Here is a 17,807-nt window from a genome sequence, read left to right as displayed (position 1 = left end):
CCATCTCCCCTCCAGATCCATCTCCCCCTCCTTCCCCACCGCAACCGAGCGCCGTCATGGTCTCGCCGCCGTGAATCGCGCGGCCACAGTCTCCGCCTCGCCGCGCCTGCGTGTCCGTCGACGCCTCCGTCACCTTCCTCGTCTACCGGAGGCCTCAGCTGGAGCTCGGAGGCGCTGCAGCATCGGATCCCCTTCGTCCCCTTCTCCGGCTGTCATCGATCTTCTTCGTCTCCGGCGCCGCCCCTGCAGCTCCTAAACCGCCACCGAGCCTTCTTGTGTGCTCCACGGTGAGCTCTCTTTCCTCTCCGCTCTCTTCTCCTCGCCCCAACGTGCTCGTAGTCGCCGCCTCGTACGTGCCCGAACCCATCACCGCGGGAGCTCATTGCCGACGAGCTTCCGGCGACCAAATGGTCCCGCTCCAGTGCCCGTTTAGCTCGCCCGCGCATGTAGAGCCTGCCTAGCCTCTTCTTTTGCTCCGTAGCCCGCTGTTCCGCCGTCTCTGACATCCACCCGTACGAGTCGCCGCCTCCGCTGCTCGCCGGCGTGGTTCCGGTCATCCCCGAGACCAACCCGTAGCCCCATGCGACGCGCGACGTCCTTAGCTTTCGAACGGGAGTAGCCACACCCGTTTTGGGCCACCGTGGCGGAATCCCGAGGCTCGCCGGCGTCCTCCGCCGTGTTTTGGCTTGCCAAAGCCAACTCCGGCGCCGGCATCCGACGTGGCTGACCTGGGGCTACCACCAGGGTCACTGCCAACGGGCCCCATGGGCCCCAGTTGACTGGGTTGACCAGTCAACCCTGCTGACTTGGCAACCCCCAGCCACTGACCAGTGGGGCCCACCCCCCTAATTAACAGGAATTAATTAAATTAGTTTAGTTAACCTAAATTAGACAATGACAGGTGGGCCCAGTAGTTTAATAACTGAATTTAGATTAGTTTGAACCCTGTTTAACCCACTGTCTATGACAGGTGGGTCCCCCATGTCAATTTGACTAGTCAACCGAACTGTTGGCTGCTGACGTCATAAATTCATTTTCGAATTAAATAATTAATTAATTAAATTCCAGAAATTAATATAATCTTTAGAAAATCATATCTTTTAATCCGTAACTCGGATGAAAATACTTTCTACATGAAAGTTGCTCAGAACGACGAGACGAATCCGGATACGCAGCCCGTTCGTCCGCCACACACCCCTAGCATACCAAACACGCAACTTTCCCCCTCCGGTTCACCGGTCCGAAAATGCGAAACACCGGGAATACTTTCCCGGATGTTTCCCCCCTTCGTCGGTATCACCTACTACCGCGATTGGGCACACCTAGCATCGTTACTTGTCATGTCATGCATCGATATGCATTTGTTTGCATTGTATTCATTGTTTCTTCCCCCTCCTCTCTCCGGTAGACTACGAGACCGACGCTGCTGCTGCCCAGTTCGACTACGGAGTTGACGACCCCTCCTTCTTGCCAGAGCAACCAGGCAAGCCCCCCCCCCCTTGATCACCAGATATCGCCTATTCTCTTCTATACTGCTTGCATTAGAGTAGTGTAGCCTGTTACTGCTTTCCGTTGATCCTATTCTGATGCATAGCCTGACATTGTTGCTACACCTGTTGATACCTTACCTGCAATCCTAAATGCTTAGTATAGGATGCTAGTTTATCATCATTGGCCCTACATTCTTGTCAGTCTGCCTTGCTATACTATTGGGCCGTGATCACTCGGGAGGTGATCACGGGTATATACTATACATATATACATACTATACAGATGGTGACTAAAGTCGGGTCAGCTCGAAGAGTACCCGCGAGTGATTCACGGATTGGGGGCTGAAAGGACCTTTGTCCCGACGGCCCTCTGTGTGGATCTTTGTGGCGGAGCGACAGGGCAGGTTGAGACCGCCTAGGAGAGAGGTGGGCCTGGCCCTGTTCAGCGTTCGCGGATACTTAACACGCTTAACGAGATCTTGGTATTTGATCTGAGTTGGCTACGAGCCTATACGCACTAACCATCTACGTGGGAGTAGTTATGGGTATCCCGACGTCGTGGTATCAGCCGAAGCACTTCAGACGTCAGCGACGGAGCGGCGCGCGCCGGATTGGACTGGAACGCCTGCTAGGCTAGGTCTGCTTCTGGCCGCCCACGCAACGTGCAGGTGTGCTCAGGGCGATGGGCCCAGACCCCTGCGCGCTTAGGTTTAGACCGGCGTGCTGGCCTCTCTGTTGTGCCTAGGTGGGGCTGCGACGTGTTGATCTTCCGCGGCCGGGCATGGCCCAGGAAAGTGTGTCCGGCCAAATGGGATCAAGCGTGTTGGGTAAGTTGGTGTACCCCTGCAGGGAAGTTAATCTATTCGAATAGCCGTGATCTTCGGTAACAGGACGACTTGGAGTTGTACCTTGACCTTATGACAACTAGAACCGGATACTTAATAAAACACACCCTTCCAAGTGCCAGATACAACCGGTGGTCGCTCTACCTCAGGGATATGAGGAGGGGATCGCCGGGTAGGATTATGCTATGAGATGCTACTTGGAGATGCTACTTGAAGGACTTCAATCTACTCTCTTCTACTTGATGCAAGACGGAGGCTGCGAGAAGCGTAGTCTTCGACAGGATTAGTTATCCCCCTCTTATTCTGGCATTCTGCAGTTCAGTCCACTGATATGGCCTCCTTACACATATACCCATGCATATGTAGTGTAGTTCCTTGCTTGCGAGTACTTTGGATGAGTACTCACGGTTGCTTTCTCCCCCCTTTTTCCCCTTTCCTTTCTTTCTGGTTGTCGCAACCAGATGCTGGAGTCCAGGAGCCAGACGCCACCATCGACGACGACCCCTACTACACTGGAGGTGCCTACTACTACGTGTTGCCCGCTGACGACGACCTGGAGTAGTTTAGGAGGATCCCAGGCAGGAGGCCTGCGCCTCTTTCGATCTGTATCCCAGTTTGTGCTAGCCTTCTTAAGGCAAACTTGTTTAACTTATGTCTGTACTCAGATATTGTTGCTTCCGCTGACTCGTCTATGATCGAGCACTTGTATTCGAGCCCTCGAGGCCCCTGGCTTGTATTATGATGCTTGTATGACTTATTTATGTTTTAGAGTTGTGTTGTGATATCTTCCCGTGAGTCCCCGATCTTGATCGTACACGTTTGCGTGCATGATTAGTGTACGATTGAATCGGGGGCGTCACAAACCCTCATTAACGCGCCTTTCAAAATATGCGCTAAGGCCTATATGGCGCGGCTTGCCCCGGTTGCGCATAGAATCATCAACCGAAGCCAGTCGACTTTTCTCAAGGGTCGCAACATCCTTGAGGGGCCGGTAGTGCTTCAGGAGATTGTTCATGAGTTAAAATGAACCTGGCAGTCGGCTGTGATCCTCAAGCTGGATTTCGAAAAAGCCTATGACCGAGTGAATTGGGAGTTCATTCGCGAGGTCCTGGATCGAAAGGGATTCAAGTCAGGTTTCATGCACCGTATTATGCAACTAGTCTGGGGGGGGGGCAGACGACGGTGTCTATAAACAGAGAAGTTGGTAACTTCTTCCGCAACAAGCGTGGACTGAGGCAGGATGACCCCTCCTCCCCTATTATCTTTAACTTTGTTGCGGACGCCCTCTCGGCCATGATCTTTAAGGCGAAGGGTGCCAGTCACATCCGTGGTGTTGTCTCCTACCTCATCCTAGGAGGGGTTTTGCACCTCCAATATGCGGACGATACCATGCTCCTCTTCGAGCCGGACGACCATAGTATAGCCTTGATTAAGCTCATTCTCCTTACTTTCGAAATCATCTCAGGTCTCAAGATTAATTTTCTCAAGTGCGAACTGATCGCCATTGGTATGGTCGAACCTCTCGCGTTGCGTGTCGCTAACCTACTTAACTGTAAGCTCGGGAGCTTTCCGTTTAAGTACTTGGGTCTCCCCATCTCGAACAAACACAAATCTATCCAAGAATGGGAACCCCTGTATGGTAAGGTGGCGAACCGGATCAGCCCTTGGCATGGTCAGTTCGTGTCATCGGCAGCTAGGCTCATTTTGACGAACACAAGTCTCTCCTCCTTGCTCATGTTTACCATGGGCATGTTCCTCCTAGCAGACGGTGTTCACGCCAAGCTCGACACCCCCCGATCCAAGTTATTTTGGGAAGGAACTGGATCTAAAAAGAAGTACCACTTAATTAAGTGGGCAGCGTTATGTCGGCCAAAGAAATTTGGTGGCATAGGGATCCTCAACTCCAAACTCATGAACGTTTCCCTCCTCTCCAAGTGCTCTGGAAGCTCGCCAAAATGAGCAAGGGCTGTGGGCGTAAATCCTTAGAGCAAAATACTTCCCCGACGGGAATTTCCTTAACTCTAAGGCCAAAGGGTCGACATTCTGGAATGGGATCCAGGCTGTCAAACCAGTCTTTGCACTCAGAGCTAAGCTTAGCGTAAACGATGGGAAATCTACGCGATTTTGGTTAGACCATTGGCTTGGCCAGGAGCCGTTGTGGCGCAGCCACTCCTCCGTATACCAACTTGCTACTAACATCAATATCCTCGTTACCGACGCGCTCAGATCCAACCCGCCAGCCATTTCCTTCAAAAGGCCCCTTACTGATGCCGAACGGGCTGGTTGGGACGAGTTACGTAACGCGCTTGCTGCAGTTGTGTTGCGACCCGAGGCCGATTCGGTCTCTTGGTCCCTCACGAGCTCCGGGAAATTTTCGGTTAAGTCTCTCTACGCTAAGTTGACGGAGGGCCCGACACTAGACATAGCTAGGGGGCTATGGAAAGTGTCTATCCCTCTCAAACTAAAAGTTTTCCTTTGGCAAATGTTCCGCGACCGACTCCCATCCTCTAACAACATAGTGAAACGAAACGGGCCGTCCGATGGCACTTGTTCTATGTGTGGTGCGCACGAAGATGCAAACCACATTTTCTTCACCTGTCACCTAGCTCGTTTCGCTTGGAGTGCGGTCCGAGAAGCATTTAACCAAAACTGAAATCCTCACTCGGGTAGAGATCTCCGTGATATTCTCCTGTCTCATAGGGGTGGGTTTGGCCGAGTTTTTTGGAGATGCGTAGGGGCGTTCTTATGGGCTCTATGGACTACTTGGAATAAAATCACAATAGAGCAAAAATTCCCTTCTCACCCCGCTGACATAATTTTCAAATGCCATTTGTTCCTCCAGACATGGATGCCATTGGGGAAACGGCGGGACGCTGAGCGGATGCAGGAGACGATGGAGCGGATTCGACTGATCCAGATTGCTGCCCGTCACTAGCTGTGGTTGATCGTTTTGTTCTGGCCGGTGTGGGCATGTTTAGACAGCTTTATCTTTCTCAGGCCCAGGCCGGTTGCATGTTCTAACTTTGGCTTCGGCCGTGTTTCCTCTGTGTTTGACTATCTTGTATCTTGGATGTTGCCTGTTGATGGGCTTTATTAATTTAAACCCGGACGCTTCTTGCGTCTTCGTTCTAAAAAAATGAACCTTGTAAACCCGAATGGAGGGAGTAAGGAGTAGGGTAGGAAGGGAACTTGGTGCTCCCGGGTGCGAGTTCATACTTTATGCAAAAATAATTTAGTAATTCAAAAAAAGGTCATAAAAATTTGAAGCATTTTTGGAATCAACATGATCATTCATTGCATTCTTACAAAAAAAATCGACAGTGAATGACTTACATTGTAGCCTAGGTCAAAGATTCGACAAAAAACGTTATATATAAATACTATTCGCGCTATATTATCGTCATAGATTTGTCTTTTTCACCCTGAAGTCAATGAGAATCATTCCTTAGCCAATTATTTTGTATTGAGTAAAATACTTGATCATATTTAATTCCAAAAAATATTCGTTTTTTGTAGTTTTTTTTATTACTAAATTATTTGGGGCATATAGGGCTCACGCGCACCTGAGAGCACTATTTCTCGAGAGTGTGTCTCTAGTCTGTACTTCGTCTGCAATCAGATTGCAATAGTTATGGAAGCTTCCTTAAAAGAAGCTAATAGCACACGAGCATAATGGCCGTATACAAGATTCCTTATGAATGTATGAGGTAGGACAGTTCTCCTGGCTTTTGCTGTGCCTCCCAACTGTAACAGTGCAGCTAATCAGTGAGCAATCCTACCGTTGCCAATTACTCCACTAACTAGTACTAGCATGTTGGCTGCTGCTCAAATCCAGCTCTCTTTCTGATGACTTGTACACTTGTACTATCATTTCACCTGCAAAGAGTACTAGTAGCTGCAGTAGTACTTGGTGACAGTAACCACAGAGCTGGAGCAGTGTTTGTTCACTCGAGAGAAGAAGCAAAGAACAGACAGGGATGTGTAGCAAGAAGGATTTGATTCAAATTCCATGACGAGTGCTTTCACTTTTTGGAGGATTCTGATTCTTGCACTGTTGGAAAGGCCAGTCTGTTCCCCAACAACTGATGGTTGCAACATACTGAATCACCAAGGAACAGAGCAGCAATAGCGTCTTAATTGCGGAAGAGACCGTCAACGTCAGGCAAGTTAACCACGGCCCCATTCATTGGCTGATTAGTCACCATTCATAGTACCAAACAAGAGGCATCAGCACATCTTTTGTGGGCACACAGTAGAAAGTGGTGAGCACCAAGTTGCATACTCTATCAGCCTGTGACCTGCAACCATTTCCATAGAGACAGTGATGCACATATATGGAGTGAGAGTTAGACGGCGTGTCCTGTCAGGGCATCACAATATATATGCTTATTTGTACAAGCAGGAATTCAGGATTGGAACCTTCAACCGCCATCAGTTTGACACCAGAGTGACAGTAACACCGACTAAACTTGTCGAATATTAGGTCTCACTAGTCACTACATTATTCCTCAAAGAAAAAAAGGTCTCGCTACATTATTATCACATAATCTCAACAAATGTCAGTAACTCGTGGGGTCTATGATTTGAACAATCGTATCCCAGCTTATGGAGCTGGGTCAACAATGGCTTGGCAACACAGAGCATTCATGCAGCTACAACACGGAGACATATCTCATTGCAGACTGATAAACTATGACAATAGGAGCATGTTTGGTTACCTCCACCGATTTTTGGTGGTTGCATGGAAAAAACGAGCCAGGCTGAGTGGAGACTGGTTGAGGAAATACAAGGTAAAACACGACGTTTGCATTTCGTTTATGAATAGTGTGTTTATGATCTAAATATTTATGAATATTAATTGAGACTTCTCTGAACTCTTTTATGCATGATTTTTATAACTTTGTATCTCTCTTCGGTATATTCGTTCGGTTTGGCCAACTAGATTGATTTATCTTCAGTAGAAGAGGTGTTTTTTAATGGGTTCAATCTTGTGGTGTCTCACCTAGTGATAGAGTTGTAGTGAGGCACGTATTGTATTGTTGCTATTAAGGGTGAAAAGAGGGGGTTTAATCATATTGCTTGAATTTACTTTGTCTACATCATGTCATCTTACTTAAGGCGTTACCCTGTTTATCATGAACTTAATACCATAGATGCATGCTGGATAGCGGTCAATTGGTGGAGTAATAGTAGTAGATGCAAGCAGGAATCGGTCTACTTGTCAAGGATGTGATGCCTATATACATGAACATTGCCATGAATACATAATAACTATGTGCTTTTTCATCAACTGCCCAATATTAATTTGTTTACCCATCGTATGCTATGTGTTCGAGAGAGAAGTCTTTAGTGAAAACTATGACCCTGGGTCTACTTTTATCATATTATTAAAACCAAAAATATCTTGCTACATTTTCTACTTTTATTTTATTTTACAATTTATCTATCTATCTATACAAGATTTGATCCTTGAAAATAACGAGTTCAAGGGGATTGACAACCCTCTTGCCCATGTTGGGTGCAAGTATTTGTTTTTGTGTGTGTACGTGCTGAAGAAGGGAATTTGCGCGGTACTCCTATTTGCTCGATAACCTTGATTTTCACTGAGGAAAATACTTATCTCTATTGTACTGCTTTTCCCCTCCTCTTCGGGGAAAATCCCAACGTAGTTTACAAGTAGCATGGCCATTCAAGAAACCATGCACACGGAGTTCGCTCTTCAGGAGCGTGAACGGTTGAGCACCCACCTCTTTGCCTGGTACTGGCTCCCTTCTAGTGGGATTGCCGGCCATTCAAGTGGCATCTTTTAGGCGTAAAGGATCCACCTTCGTGGGTATCATGGATAAAGGTGAGTTTTAAGGTCTTCGAGCGGGCTCTCAACTTCAAATGGGAGATTGTCGTAGTCTATAGCCCTGCCGACCATCGCCGTTTTGAGGCCTTCCTCGAAGAACTCTCGAGGAAGGTCTCAGCCGCCCAACTGCCCGTGGTAGTTGGAGGCGACTTCAGCCTTATCCGCTCAACCAAAGATAAAAGCAATAATCTAGTAAACTACCCTCAAATGCAGATATCCAACAACTGCATTGCTGGTCTCAGACTCGGAGAATTAGGTAGGGTTGGTTCCAGGTTCACCTGTGCTACTTGTGAGCTATGTTGGGATTTCTCCGAAGAGGAGAGGATAATGCATTACAGTAGAGATAAGTATTTCGCTCAGTTAAGAACCAAGGTTATCAATCCAGTAGGAGAATCACACAAAGCCTCGTGAACAGCACCTGCACACACAAAAGCAAATACGTGCACCCAACGCAAATAAGGGGGTTGTCAATACCCTTGGCGATTACTTGCAAGGATTAAATCTCGTAGTGGTAGATAGATAAATTGCAAAGATAAAATAAAATAAAATAGAAAATTGTAGCTAAGTATTTTTGTGTTTTTGTATATGATAAAAGTACTCGGGGGCCATAGTTTTCACTAGAGGCTTCTCTCTCGAGCACATAGCATATGCTGGGTGAACAAAGTACTGTTGGACAATTGATATAAAAGCACATAGTTATGATGATATTCAAGGAAATGATCATGTATATAGGCATCAAGTCCGAGACAACTAGAACTACTGCCTACATTTACTACTATTACTCCACCCATCGACCACTATCCAGCATATGCTTCTAGGGTATTAAGTATAAACGAATAAACCCCATCGTTTTACCCTTAATGGAAACAATACAAATACGTGTCTTGTCCCCTACTTGTTCACTTGAATATAGATCACCGCAAGATTGAACCCATCACAAAGCACCTCTCTTGCTGAAGATAATTCAATCTAGTTGGCCAAACCAAATGGATAGATCAAAGAGAAATACAAAGCTATAACAATCGTGCGTAATAAAGTTAAGAAAAACCTCCATTAATATTCATAAATATTCAGATCATAAACCCATAATTCATCGGATCCCAACAAACACACCACAAAAAAATATTACATAGGATAGAAATCCAAGAACATCGAGGAGAACATTGTATTGAAGATCAAAGAGGGAGAATAAGCCATCTAGCTACTAGCTGTGGACCCGTAGGTCTGTGGTGAACTACTCACGCATCATCTCAAGGCGGCAAGGATGATGTAGAAGCCCTCCATGACCAATTCCGCCTCCGGCAGAGTACCGGAAAAGGCCTCCATATGAGATCACGGAAGAACAGAAGCTTGCGGCGGCGACAATAGTGTTTCGGGTGGTTCTCTAGTATAATGCGGTATTTGGGAGTTTATAGAGGCGTAATTAGGTCAAGAGGTGTCACGAAGGGCCACAAGCTCACCCCCCCCGGGGGTGTGTGCCTGGTGAGCTCGTTGCTCCCTTGTGACTCTTCTGGTCTTCTCTAGAACCTTTGTAGCTCCCTTCCGGTCCACAAAAAACCACCGTAAAGTTTCATCATGTTTGGACTCCGTTTAATATTGATTTCCTAAAAATCCAAAAACAAGCAAACACATCAACTGGCACTGGCCACTAGGTTAATTGGTTAGGCCCAAAAAAGGATATAAAATAGCATAAAATGCATATAAAACATCCAAGATTGATACTATAATAGCATGGAACAATCAAAAGTTATAGATACGTTGGAGATGTATCAACCATCCCCAAGCTTAACTTCTGCTCATCCTCGAGTAGGTAAATGATAAAAATAGAATTTTTGATGTGGAATGCTACCTAACATTTTCATCATGTAATCTTTCTTTAATGGTATGAATACTGAGATACAAATGATTGAAAGCAGTAGTCTATAATTTGATATAAAGACATCAATACTCAGGCATAGCAACAAACAATCATGCCTTTCAAATAAAAATGCTAAAGAACGCTATCCCTACAAAATCATATAGTCTTGTCATGCTTTATCTTCTTAACACAAAGTATTTATCATGTACAACCCCGATGTCAAGACGAGCAATTGGTTCATACTTTTAACGTGCTTCAGCTTTTTCAACCCCCACGCAATACATGATCGTAAGCCATGGACATAGCACTATGGGTGGAATAGAATGTGTTGATAGAGATTAATAAGGGGAAGACAAAAAATAAGATAGTCTCACATCGACATGGCTAATCAACGGGCTATGGAGATGCCCATCAATGGATGTCGATGCGAGGAGTAGGGATTGCCATGCAACTGATGCACTAACAGCTATAAGTGTATGAAAGCTCAAACTGAAAACTAAGTGGGTGTGCATCCAACTTTCTTGCTCTAGAAGAACTCGGGCATTTGAGGAAGCCCAACATCGAAAAATACAAGCCAAGTTCTATAATGAAAAATTCCCACTAGTATATGAAAGTGACAACATAGGAGACTCTCTATATGAAAACATTGTTCTACTTTGAATTACAAGGGTGGAAAAGGATAGTAATATTGCCTCTTCTCTCTTTTCTATCATTGTTTTTGTTGGGCTCTTTTTGGCCTCTCTTTTTTCTTTACTGGGACAATGCTCTGATAATGATGATCATCACACTTTTATTTACATACAACTCGATACTAGAACAATATGACTATATGCATGCCTCTGGCAGTGTACCCGGATGTGCAATGATGCTAGTGTAACATGTATGATAATGATGAATGGTGGCTGAGCCACAAATACTATGTCAGCTATATGATCATGCAAAGCAATATGACAATAAAGATGTATGTCATAATAATGGAAAGATGGAAGTTGCATGGCAATAAAATCTCGGAATGGCTACAAAAATGCCATGATAGGTAGGTATGGTGGTTGTTTTGAGGAAGATATAAGGAGGCTTATGTGTGATAGAACATATCATACCATGGGTTCGGATGCAGGGGTGAAGTTTGCACCAACTCTCAGTGAGAAAGGGCAATGCACGGTACCGAAGAGGCTAGCAAATTGAGGAAAGGCGAGAGTGCATATAATCCATGGACTCACATTAGTCATAAATAACTCACATACTTATTGTAAAAGTTTATTAGCCCTCGAAGCAAAGTACTACTACGCATGCCCCTAGGGGGATAGATTTGTAGGAAAATACCATCGCTCATCGCCAACCGCCACTCATAAGGAAGACAATCAATAATAAATCATGATCCAACTTCTTAGCATAACTAGAGACCATACGTGCATGCTTCGGGAATCACAAACCTTAACACCAATATTCTTACGATACCACAATCATTCACTAGTACCCACATATTATCATCTCGATATTGCAAAACTATTGCAAGTAATCAAACTTATCATATTCAGTGATTTACATGAAAGTTTTTATTATATCCCTCTTGAATACCTATCATATCAGGACCAATTTCATAACATGTGCATATTTCCATTACTATTTATTAGACTCTCAAAAATATATAAGTGAAGCATGAGAGTGCAACTATTTCTTTAAAATATAACCACCGCCATGCTCTAACAGATATAAGTGAAGCACTAGAGAAACTTCCTAGCTCAAAAGTTATAAGTGAAGCACATAGAGTATTCTTACAAATCGCGAATAAACGTGTATCCCTCTCAAAAGGTGTGTGCAGCAAACAATGATTGTGTCAAACTAAAACGCAAAAAAATTGAAGACTTTTATAATACAAGACACTCCAAGAAAAACTCATATCATGTGATGAATAATAATATAGCTCCAAGTAATATAACGATGGATTGTAGACAAAAGAGGGATGCCCCAAGCTTAGATGCTTAGTTCTCCTTGAATATTACCTTGGGGTTCCTTGGGAATCCCCAAGCTTAGGGTCTTGCCACTCCTTATTCCTTCATCCATCATGATCTCACCCAAAACTTGAAAACTTCAGCACACAAAACTTAACAGAAACCTTGTGAGATCCATTAGTATAACAAGCAAATCATAAACTTTAGGTACTGTTGTAAAGCCATTCATATTTTATTATTGCATAATACCTACTATATTCTTACTTCTCCATGACTTATACCCCCTGATATAATCCATAGATTCATCAAAACAAACAAACTTGTAGCAACCCGATGGATCAGTATGCTGGCACACACAGTACATCAATGTATATATCAAAGTGCAATCACATATATAAATAACATAAAACTGATATATACCTCATAATTCTCAGCGGAAACAAACAATCGGGTGTGGAGTCCGATCAATGCCATCGGCAGGTTGAGTGTAGACCATAACCCTATATCGTAACTTTTACTCGTCGAAGAAAAATCTGTAACATGATACGTTGCAGCCGTGTAGGTCAGTACATTGAATGTACTGGCAAGATCATTGTAAGAAAAACAGATGATAAAACTATACTATGTGCAATATGGCTTTGTGGCTTTGTGTCTGAGTTGTTTTGCATAAAAGCTGGTTTTATTTTCCCTACATCAAAGGATATAACCGGAGTCTGTACTACAGAGTTTTCTATCATGACATGGTTCCTCCAACCGATGTATCATATCCCAAACATCATAAGTTGCCCACAATTATGTTATCAGTCCAGTGTTGAGAGTTCCGAGATAGATCCAAGTCCAGAGGCTCAAATTGTCCGTAACTGGGGACACGGCTAATCGATTAGGTTTTAACCCTCTGCAGAGGTTTGTACACTTTACCCACAAGATTCGATCCCTCTTTTTACGTTCTCGCACTTCAGGGTGTTTGAGAATCAAGACGACCGAAACATGGTCTTCCAAAGAGTTCCCCTGACCAGTGTCTGGTGCGCATCCAATCCTATCGTAGTTCTACATCTGCTAGCACCGTCCCAGCCAGAGTCACAACTAAGGTCAACCAAGCCAGAGCCCATAATGACTTGTTATTGCACAGGTAAGCTTTCGGGCATCAAGTATTCTTCCGTCTCTTTTGAGTCTGGGTGAAGCTTTCCGCAAGATGTCATGGCGCTTATCCATGCATCCCGGCCATCCACTGGTTGCTCCAAGGTGCCCGTCAACCGTCCTTCACCGAGTAGTGTGTATTGAATTCTTGTCTCGAGTCGCGGCAGTGGCTTGGAGGAGGGGGTAAGGCTGAGCAGAGGCGGAGTCAGACACGGAGGCGGCGGCGCGCGGCGTGCAGCGGTGGGACTCCGGCTCGGGTTCGGTGTGGAGCGCAGTTGGGCTGGGCCGTGGCCTGGCTGGTAGCTGGGCCGGCCCAGTTCGGCAGGGAAGAATTTTTTTTGGGGATTCGGGTCGCTACAATATGGTATTAGAGCACAGGCTGACTGTAGGACGCGACCACTAGGAAAAGCCACATGATACTCTTCTCTATTCATTTCTAATCCTCCTCTATTTCAACACTATAGATGTCGGACCACAGGAGCAAGTTCACTCAGCCGGATGACGACACCCCCTTCGGATGACACTTGAAGGAAGTCATGAAATACCTGAACATCGGTCTACCAAGCTTCACCGGAACCTTCACTGCAACTTTACCAGAAGAGGAGCGCTGGAGGATCAAAGTTCGTGTTCTGGGAAGGGCTTTTGCAGCAGCTACCGAGCCCATCGAGTTTACCTTGGATGCACCAACTTGGAGATTAGGAAAGAGCATGGCCACCCACATCAGTTTTGGACGCATTTGTGAGGTGTAAAACAAGGATCTTGAAGACACCGTCTACCAGATATGTGGATGCCGGGATGAGCAATGGGAGATGATTCGCACCAGGATGGATGGATCTATTGCAGCATACATACAGGAGATGGATCAACACATTTGTCGATATGAGAATCATATGTGCGCTATTATGAAGAAGACCAAGAAGGTGATGACCAGGAATATCGATCTAGAAGAGGAACTCAAGGCAACCCGCGATGGATATGAAGAGGAAATTGCTATACTACTAGAGAAGAATGAAGACCTAAAGAGGAGGTTGGGAGTACCTGAGGTGAAACCAGAATATGAAGTGAATATTCATGAGGACGACTACATCATACTATATGACACAGACAGTGATGAAGATGAAGACAATGATGAGGATGAAGACAGTGAAGATGATGCTGGTGATGATGATTATGAGCCAATGGAGTCTTTCACTGATCAAAACTTCTAGTCGACCACCATATTACTATTAGAGTTCTTCCAAGTAGTTAGGGATCATTTGTGAGATTTTGTAATAGTAGCTTAGATCGATTTTGTGAATCTTGTTTGAAATTGAGTGGTGTGATTTGAATATGTTTGTCTCATATGCATATGGGTAGTGAAACCTCTCATTGGACCTTATTCTATTCCGCTTTCTCACCCCTCTACCCATCAGATGCTTCCGAGACGTGACCCCGGATTCACATTCCCGCCGGAGCTCACCCAGTTGATCCAACAGCAGAACGCCTTGATGCAGATGATCATCCAGAACCAAGGCAGCAACAACAACAACCTACCGCCACCACCCCCAGTTGACAACCTAGCCCGTTTCCTAAGGTTAAACCCGCCAGTGTTCTCTAGCAGCACCGAGGTGATTGTTGCTAATGATTGGCTCCGCAATATCGGGAGGGAGCTAATAAATGTTGGATGCATGGATGCGGAGAAAGTGTGATTTGCTGCACATCAGCTTGATGGACCCGCAGCCTCTTGGTGGGAGAATTTCACCGCCACCTACCCCATTTCCACAGTTACATGGGATCAGTTTCAGCAGGCCTTCCGCACCGCACATGTCTCAGCTGGAGTCATGAGTTTGAAGAAGCATGAGTTCTGCAACCTACGCCAGGGGAGTCATATGGTGGGGCCGTATGTGGATGAGTTCAGCAAGTTATCTTGCTATGCCCCAGATGATGTGGCCACAGATGCCACGAAGCAGGAGAAATTTCTTGAGGGACTCAGTGATGAGCTGAGTATGCAGTTGATGGTGGCAACCTTCAACAACTACCAGGATCTAGTAGACAGGGCCCTCATGATTGAAGGCAAGAAGCAGCAAATAGAGAGCCGCAAGCGGAAGTATGGAGAGGGGAAGTACAACTCTGGAGCTCAGCAAAAGCCCCGCTATTCTCCATACTCGGGAGGACACACTCATGATAACCATGGAGGACATAACCATGGGGGCCATTCACACAATGGAAGTTCACACAAGCATAGTGGCCCAAAGAATGGTTATGGGAATGGAGGAAGCAACAGTCAGAGCCGTTCCAACCCCGCGACACCCACAAAGAAAGATATGAGTCACATTACCTGTTTCAAGTGCGGGAAACACTAAGCCACTGAATGTCCCAAGGCAAAGAATGGTAATGGCAATGGAAGCTCTGAAAAGAAGCCCAAGCCTTTCACCAGAAGTCAGGTGAATCACGTCAATGTGGAGGAAATTGACGAGCAGCCCGACGCAGTTGTCTGTAAGGTTTTGATAAATGCATTTACAGCCCTTGTTCTTTTTGACACTAGTGCATCGCATTCATTCATATCAAGGGGATTTGTGGACAATTTAAGTTGCCAACCATAGCCCTTAAGTCACCTATGTTAGTGAGTTCCCCAGGAGCAGAGCATATGGCTAGTCGGGGAAGTTATCAGTTGCCATTAACCATAGGTAGACACGTTTTCCCCACAGACCTGATTATCCTGGAGTCACAAGGATTGGATGTGATCCTAGGTATGAATTGGCTATCCAAGTACAAGGGAAACATCAATTGTGCCAGTAAATCGATTCTTCTCACCACCCTAGAAGGAAAACGGATAAAGTATGTGTCTAGGCATGTGCCAAGGAGGACTCAAGTGAATTCCCTTTCGGGAGTTGTAGCAGTTGTGAAGGATTATCCCGATGTATTCCCGGAGGAATTACCAGGCATGCCACCAGACCGAGACATAGAGTTTCTGATCGAATTGTTGCCACGCACCAGACCAATATCCAAGAGACCGTATCAGATGCCTGCCAATGATCTGGAGGAAATTAAGAAGCGGATTTAGGAATTATTGGAGAAAGGTTATATTCGACCAAGTTCATCACCTTGGGGAGCCCCAGTGCTTCTAGTCGAGAAGAAGGAAGGATCCTTGAGAATGGTTGTTGATTATCGTGCGTGGAATGAGGTGACGATCAAGAACAAATACCCTCTGCTGATGATCAATGATTTGTTTGACCAGCTGCAGGGAGCTAAAGTTTTCTCCAAGATCTATCTTCGGTCAGGATATCACTAGCTGAAGATCCGAGAGCAGGATATACCTAAGATAGCTTTTACCACCAGGTATGGGCTTTATGAGTATATGGTTATATCATTTTGTTTGACTAATGCCCCTGGCTATTTCATGAGTATGATGAACAAGGTATTCATGGAGTTCTTGGACAAGTTCGTCGTGGTGTTCATTGACGATATATTGGTCTATACGAAGAATGAAGAACACAAGGAACATTTGCGCTTGGTTCTCGAGAAGCTCAGGGAACATCAGTTATATGCCAAGTTCAGCAAATGTGAGTTTTGGTTGAAGGAAGTTGGATTTCTTGGGCATGTTATATCAGGATAAGGAATAGCAGTAGACCCTACCAAGGTTGAAGCCGTCACCGAATGGATAGCACCCACCTCACTTGGAGAGATATGCAGTTTCCTTCGACTCGCAGGTTATTATCGGAGTTTGTTGAGAATTTCTCCAAGATCGCGAAGCCCATGACGGAGTTATTGAAGAAAGACACCAAGTTTAATTGGACCGAGGATTGTGAGGCTAGTTTTCATGAGTTGAAGAAACGTTTGGTTACAGCCCCAGTGCTAATTCTCCCAAATATATGCAAGGATTTCCAAGTATATTGCGACACTTCTCGTCAGGGACTTGGAGGCGTTCTTATGCAAGAAGGAAGAGTAGTTTCATATGCCTCATGTCAGCTTCGATCTCATGAGTTGAATTATGCCACGCATGATTTGATGTTAGCAGCCGTAGTGCATGCGCTCAAGACCTGGAGGCACTTTCTCATCGGAAATCATTGCGATGTTTACACGGCTCATAAGAGTCTGAAATACATCTTCAAGTAGAAGGAGTTGAACCTCAGGCAGAGGAGATGGTTGGAGCTCATAAAGGATTATGACATGAGATTGCATTATCACCCAGGAAAGGCCAATGTGATGGCAGATGCTTTGAGCCGCAAGAGTCATGTTAATACTCTCATAACCGGAGGGTTACCTCAGGAGTTAGCAGATGATCTCCGAGAACTTCATTTGAAGATAATTTCGAGAGGTTTTGTTTCGGCATTGGAAATTCAGTCCACCTTGCTAGGAAAGATCCGAGAAGCCTAGAAGACGGACAAGGAGATTGCAGATATAAAAGAAAGGATGAGTAAAGGTAAGGCTAAAGGTTTTCGTGAAGATGAGCACGAAACTTTATGGTTTGAGGATCACATCTATGTGCCCAATGATCCCGGGATCAGGAAGTTAATTCTTCAGGAGGCTCATGATTCTCCTTACTCGATTCACCCAGGCAACACCATGATGTATCTGGATTTGAAGGAGAGTTTCCGGTGGACAGGTATGAAGAAGGATAATGCCGAGTATGTAGCAGTATGCGACGTATGTCAAAGGGTTAAGGTAGAACATCAGAAACCAACAGGATTACTT

This window comes from Triticum dicoccoides, chromosome 2B, assembly GCF_002162155.2.
Source record: "Triticum dicoccoides isolate Atlit2015 ecotype Zavitan chromosome 2B, WEW_v2.0, whole genome shotgun sequence".
NCBI lineage: Eukaryota > Viridiplantae > Streptophyta > Magnoliopsida > Poales > Poaceae > Triticum > Triticum dicoccoides.
Note: the sequence above shows the minus strand (reverse complement) of the source record.